Source organism: Falco rusticolus, chromosome 6 (assembly GCF_015220075.1).
Source record: "Falco rusticolus isolate bFalRus1 chromosome 6, bFalRus1.pri, whole genome shotgun sequence".
Taxonomy (NCBI): domain Eukaryota; kingdom Metazoa; phylum Chordata; class Aves; order Falconiformes; family Falconidae; genus Falco; species Falco rusticolus.
This window is the reverse complement of record NC_051192.1, coordinates 12,990,933-12,996,975: the sequence shown is the minus strand read 5'-3', so window position 1 is coordinate 12,996,975 and position 6,043 is coordinate 12,990,933.

Here is a 6,043-nt window from a genome sequence, read left to right as displayed (position 1 = left end):
GAAAAGGGTTTAGAAAACATGCTTCAATATCACAAAAGAAGTGATCCAACTTGGCATACCATCTGCTAAGTGCCTTGTTACCAAATAGCAGCTGGGGAAAAAAAAATGCAATAACTTTATGTATAAATAGAAGATGTCAGTTTGGAAGCCTGTCAAACCAGCAGTTTTTAGAGGAACTATTTGTAAAAGAAAGATGTCAGCTTACAATTTTATTTTTGTTCTGTTGAAGATACATCTTAGAATGGATGTTAGTGATTTCTTTATTCTCTGGTTAGAGTGCATTCAGATTCTTTTTATAATAGCGTGGTTTTTCCTCCTAAGTAGAAGTTTTGTTGTTATTGACCTGTTGTGTTTTTTTAATATAATTTTCACAGCTGAAAAGAGATAATCCTCTATGAAATAAGTTTTAATTGACTTATTTTGATATGGTTTATGCAGATGAACAGAAATAGTCCTATATAAAATAAACCCCTACTATTAGCATTCTTCCTCTTTCTAGTGTTCATTTGCTCATATAAATCCCACTGGCAATAAGGCAATTATACCACAGATGGTAGAGTTCAAACAAATTAGATTCTACTGTCTCTTCATAAATAGCTTCACTGCACAAACTTCTCCAAAGCACGTATGTGCCAAGCCCTCGTCTTGCCACTCAGTTGCTTGCATAACATCACCAAAATGCTCTTTCATCTGCATTTCATCTTATCATCACTGCTTCTTCACTGGCTCCTTCCCTTGCCTTAGTTGACCCCTCTCAGCCATGTACCCTTCCCCAGTTACAGCCCTCAAAACCCAAGTGAAGGGCAAATATCATGTACTTGGAGAGCTTTTCCTGTATTTTGCATCTCTTCCTTCAAATTGCTCTTTCAGTCTCCCAGATCTCCTCCACATGTGTACGTGCATGTGCTCTCTATATCCCTCAGAACATGGACCGTGTCTCCTTGTGCATCCGTGTAATGCATTGTACAAGGAGACTTCAACCCTGGTTACAGCAAGGGTTCTACTGCTCTGTATTACAAATAATTAATATCTTCATTAATATGGCAGAATCTGTTCCCCTGCCGGTTTTGCACAGATAGATTTATTCTCATCTCAGCAAGTCAGATCAGCTTCACTGCTGCTGTAAATAAAAGGACTCTTGCCTTGGCATGAAGGAGTGCAAAGGCAGCCTCTCTAAATATGGAATAGATGATAACGTTTGAGAAGCTGGATAGCCACCACGCCATCAAATCAAATTTTGAAGCACCGCAAAGCCTTTCTAGGTCCCAGTACTATGTTCCCCTGATGAAATTGACGCAATACACATTGATGCAACAGAAGTAGCCGAATTGCCATTGCTAATTGTCTGTATCTCTGGTTTGGGTAACCTGAATTTCTGGATCACTTCCATCCAATTTCAGCCACAGCAGATGCCTAGTCCTCTGTGGGATGGGAGTGGTCGAAGGTGAATGTGTCTTTGGACAATCTGCCTGTAGCATTTGTTATTTAAATTCATAGGACAGCCATCCTTGGAGTAAAAGGGGCACCTCTAGCTAGTATTTACGAAACTCAAAGGAAGCAAGACTGACATCAGACCTGTGTATTTCAGCTGAACCAGAAAAGGACAGGAAACATATTCAAAAGCTCCAACTTCAGCTCAGGCATCACAGAGCAAGAGCATGAAAGTCCGAAACCAATATTTGTTTGTAGTCTTAATCAGATTGTACCTCTTCAGCATATCCTTACATATAGTTGTAAACTCAGCAGCTATAGGAACTCTTTCCTGCAACTACCAGATTTCCCACTTAAGGGCAACATCAAACATTCATCACATTAAGACCCAAGAGAATTTTTAATTGACTACACTTTACAAACTATTTTCTGCTTTTCAGGTGATTGGACTGGTGCTTCCTGAATTTTGTATGTGAACTTTTTTCACATTAATTAAAATTTGCATTTAACTCTTCCCTAAAAGGAAAGGGAGGAGTTCCTCTTATTGACATTAAACAGCTTTCAGGGCCCACTTCTAGAATCTTCTTGCTACTAAAGATATTAAGTTATGTATTTTACACATAAGAAATCTCTCACCAGCAAGCAGCTTCTGTAATCGTCTCCTTTCATTTACACAGAAATCTTGGCATGGAAACCCAGAGAAGGCAAATATCTGCCTCTGACATTTGGATATGGAAACTAAGCTCTGTCCACAGCCTGACTGTGAGGTTTTTAACTTAAAGAAGCTGTAGTATCTGCTGTCCCCCATCTGGAAGGTATTTACAGTGCTCTGACAGTATACGATCAGATATGGAGGCATTACTGAAAGACTAATGGCTACAAAAAGATAGACTTTGGGATGCAATTATAACATGCCCAAGTAGCCAACATAGAGAAGAAATAATAAAACTTGCCTGCTCTGGGAACTGAAGAACTTTAGTTAAGGTAAAAATAAAGTTAAAAAAATAAAATCAGTTAAGGTTTTACAGGTAAAAATGTTGTGAAAGAGATGGAAATAAAAAAAAAAATGAGAACAGGCAGAAGCAGAAAAAAAGTTTGAAGTAGATAATTTATTTATAAAAACAGATTTCAAAATGAAGTTACTGAATAGACCAAGCAGACATTTCTGCCATGCCCTGGAGATAGCTTTGAAGTGTTTGAAAGGAATTTGTCTCTTTTTTTTTTTTTTCCTTTTTTTTTTTCCTTTTCTTTGTTTCTTTACTTTAAGTTTACTTCTTGGCTACTAGTTAGATGTACCTGCAACTACTTCTTGTTGCTTTTTACACATTTAGCTTTGGAGCAGCAAAACCTCAAGGCAACCAACAGTGAATATACTCCTTTGAGATGTACAGCCAAATGTATTAAAGATGGGAAGAAGACAGCCCCAAATGTCTGATCTAAAATATCCCAGTAAGCTTTTATTTAACTAAGCCATTGGATTTTGAAGGTGAAGGGAAAAAGCAGGCGCTGCTGGGAAATGCATGGCAGATTAAGGAGAGGAACAGCTGAAGTCCAGGTGAAACAGCAGCACCCAGTAGTTTCTTGGACAGGAATTCAGTTCCTGGGTAAATCATCAAGCAATCTCCCTTTGAACACGCTTCTGGGTGCACAATGGAGAAGGTGATCGGGAGCCATCAGCATAGATTTACCAAAGGTCAGTCATGCCTGAAAAACGCCCTCTGTGATAAAATGACTGGTTTTATGGACAAAGGAGAAGCAGTGAATGTCATTTGCTTTAAGTTTGCAAGGCTTTCAACACTGCATCTCACAGTATTCCTGTATTGAGACATTGTGGTCTGGATGGGTAGGCAGCCAGGAATGTTGGGCTCAGAGGGCAGTGGTTAATGAGTTGTGGTCCAACTCTGGTTGGTGTCTGGTGTCTACTGTCTAGCCCAACCCTAGTCCAAGTCTAGTGAAGCACCGCAGGGGTCTGTCTGGGGACCTGGGCACTGAACAACTTCATCAGTGACCAGTAAGAAGCCCTTTCTGCATTGCTGAGAGGTTTTACGTTACAAAGAAGGAATTGATGAAAGATAGGGTCATGGTATCTTGAGGAAATCTAGGGTTACAGAAGACTTCTGGGATCTTGTCAGGGAGCAGGGGGAATTCAGATGAGAGCTTTGGAGTTTTCCTTGTTTCAAAAACTAGCAACAGCAGGAAATACTGGAGACAAAACAATGAACTTTAATAGATGTTAAGGCATTATTTCTGTGAAATACTGGCTCATATGCTCCGAGACAGAAAGACAACTGAAAGGGGTCACGGAGGCAGGAAGGGCTGATGGTTGGCTGACAGCTGCCTGGAGCAGGCAGGAAGGCAGCATCCATGTAAAACAAAAGATTTTAAAAAGTCATTCAGAAGTGAATTGAACAAACGTATCGAAGACTGTTAAGGAAATTTTTCAGTATCATCTGTACCAGTGCCAGGATTCTGGGTCAGAGTAGGAAATCACATTTGGTTGGAGCTGATGTAAATTCATGTTCCGTCATACTGCAGTAGAAAATGTGAATGAAAGTCAGGAGAAAACCACTTAAAAGAGGTTTTCAGGTAGGTAAAAAGGCTTGATGCCACAATTCTGAAAAACATCTTGGCCAATGCTGGGTTTAGAGCACAGTAAAGGGAACAGTTAGATGGATTACTGCAAGTGAGTTAGATGGAAGTAGAAACAGAAATAAAAGTACTGGTAATACAAGCTCTCTGTCTGTCTATTTGACACATACACATATAAAAGAATGGGGTAATACTTAATCTGTGTTGTTTCCCAAATGTAGAGAATTGGGAAAAAAAATTTTCAGGTTAAAAGAATGGCTTGCAGGGTCAAAAAATATTCAAATATATATCAGGATGCAGGGAAGCCAGATATGTTCAAAACCATATTATTCTATTCTATATTTTCAAAGGAGCAGCATGATCTACACTTACCACTTTAGTGTGTTGAAGTATTTTATGTAACTCAGCAGGATATTACAACACAACCACAAGAAATATATTTTTTTATTTTTTTAGCAAACCCAATAGCCTGCACCAGAAGTAAAAAAAAAAAAAAAAAAAAAAAAAAAAAGATGGCTTAGGACATTTTGGACAGCTGCTGGTTTTTTTTCAGTATACCTGGTACTGGCACAGTCTGGAAGGATGGTGAAAAATTAACATCCTAATATTCAGAAAGTAAGAAGGGATAACACTGCAACAAAAAACCTTCTATACCCCCCAATAAATTAATGGAAAACCTGACTGAGCATTCATTTATCTTAGAAAGAAGTAAGGAACTGGGATATAAGTACTCCCTCTCAACAGCATCTCTTGAAAAATAAATCATGCCACATAAGCCTGATTACATCCTTCAGGACACCACAAGTTCAGCTGATAAAGGAGTCAGTAGACATATAATGTGCTTAGATTTCTGTAAGGCATTTGGTTTGGCACAGAACAAGCTGATGAAAATATTAGAACTATACAACATTAATAAATTCAAGTTTAAACAGATTAGACAACAACCCAGTCTCAAAAAGTAGTTGTTAATGTGAAATCATTAAATGAAGCGATTAGTTGCCTTTTTTTATGAGATTGGTATGACACATTCTTCAAGCAAGTATAAATGTGCTGCTGATAAACTCAATAAGAACAGACAAACTTATAAATCATCATTGCAAGCAGGCAAAAAGAGGGAACGATTACTATTTTCTTGAAATTTTTATTTTTTATTATTTTTAAATTGACTGTTGCAAGTTATCTCCAGGAGCAATGGCTGCAGTGCAGATATACAGACTAGGGCCTGTGGAGTCTCCAAAGCATTTAGGTGTTCTGGATGGATGAACAAGAAGCAAAAAGGAAGGAAAAGTTATCCATTCATGTGTCATTAGTAAAACCAAGCCCGGAATGCTAGTATAGTTTTAATTTCCACACCTTATCAGGAATACTGAAACACAGATCAAGTTGATGGGAATCAACGTACTGTGAGTACATGCTTCCAACAAAAAGAGAAATCTACCTGGTACGATGCCAGATGAAAAGCAGGTAGGAAATCAGGTGTGAACATCCAGCAGTGAGTGTTCAGCCAGGGAACATGCTCTTAGCTGATGGTGGATCCCCAGATTCTGTTTCTCCACATGAAGAAGGGACGTCTTCCTTCAAGTTTCTGTGTAGCAAAAAGGAAAGTAAAACTTAAGATTTGGAGCTTAACACAGGCAAAACTTAGTAGAAGCCAATGGTTCACTACAGACATTTAGCCAGGTAAAGAAAAGATCCTCTTTATTTTCCAGGTCTAAATCTATGGCACATGATTGTCATGGGAAGCTTGCTAATCCCTACATTGGCAGATTTTAAAAGGCTACATCTTAAAAATTATATATGTACACTGAGAGGGGCAGAAGAAAACATGCTTCATCTATTTATGTCTTTAACTGGCCAGACCAGAGCCAGTAATGCTGAAATGTCCTCAGCATTATACCCTGGCTATGTCTCACAGTTTTGTATTCACTGTAGAAGAGAACAGCAAAAATGTGACTGAAGCAAACGTTGCTTAAGACACAGCTGAATTTTTTTTTCCCCTCCACTCATTTTAGCTGTGTTTTGG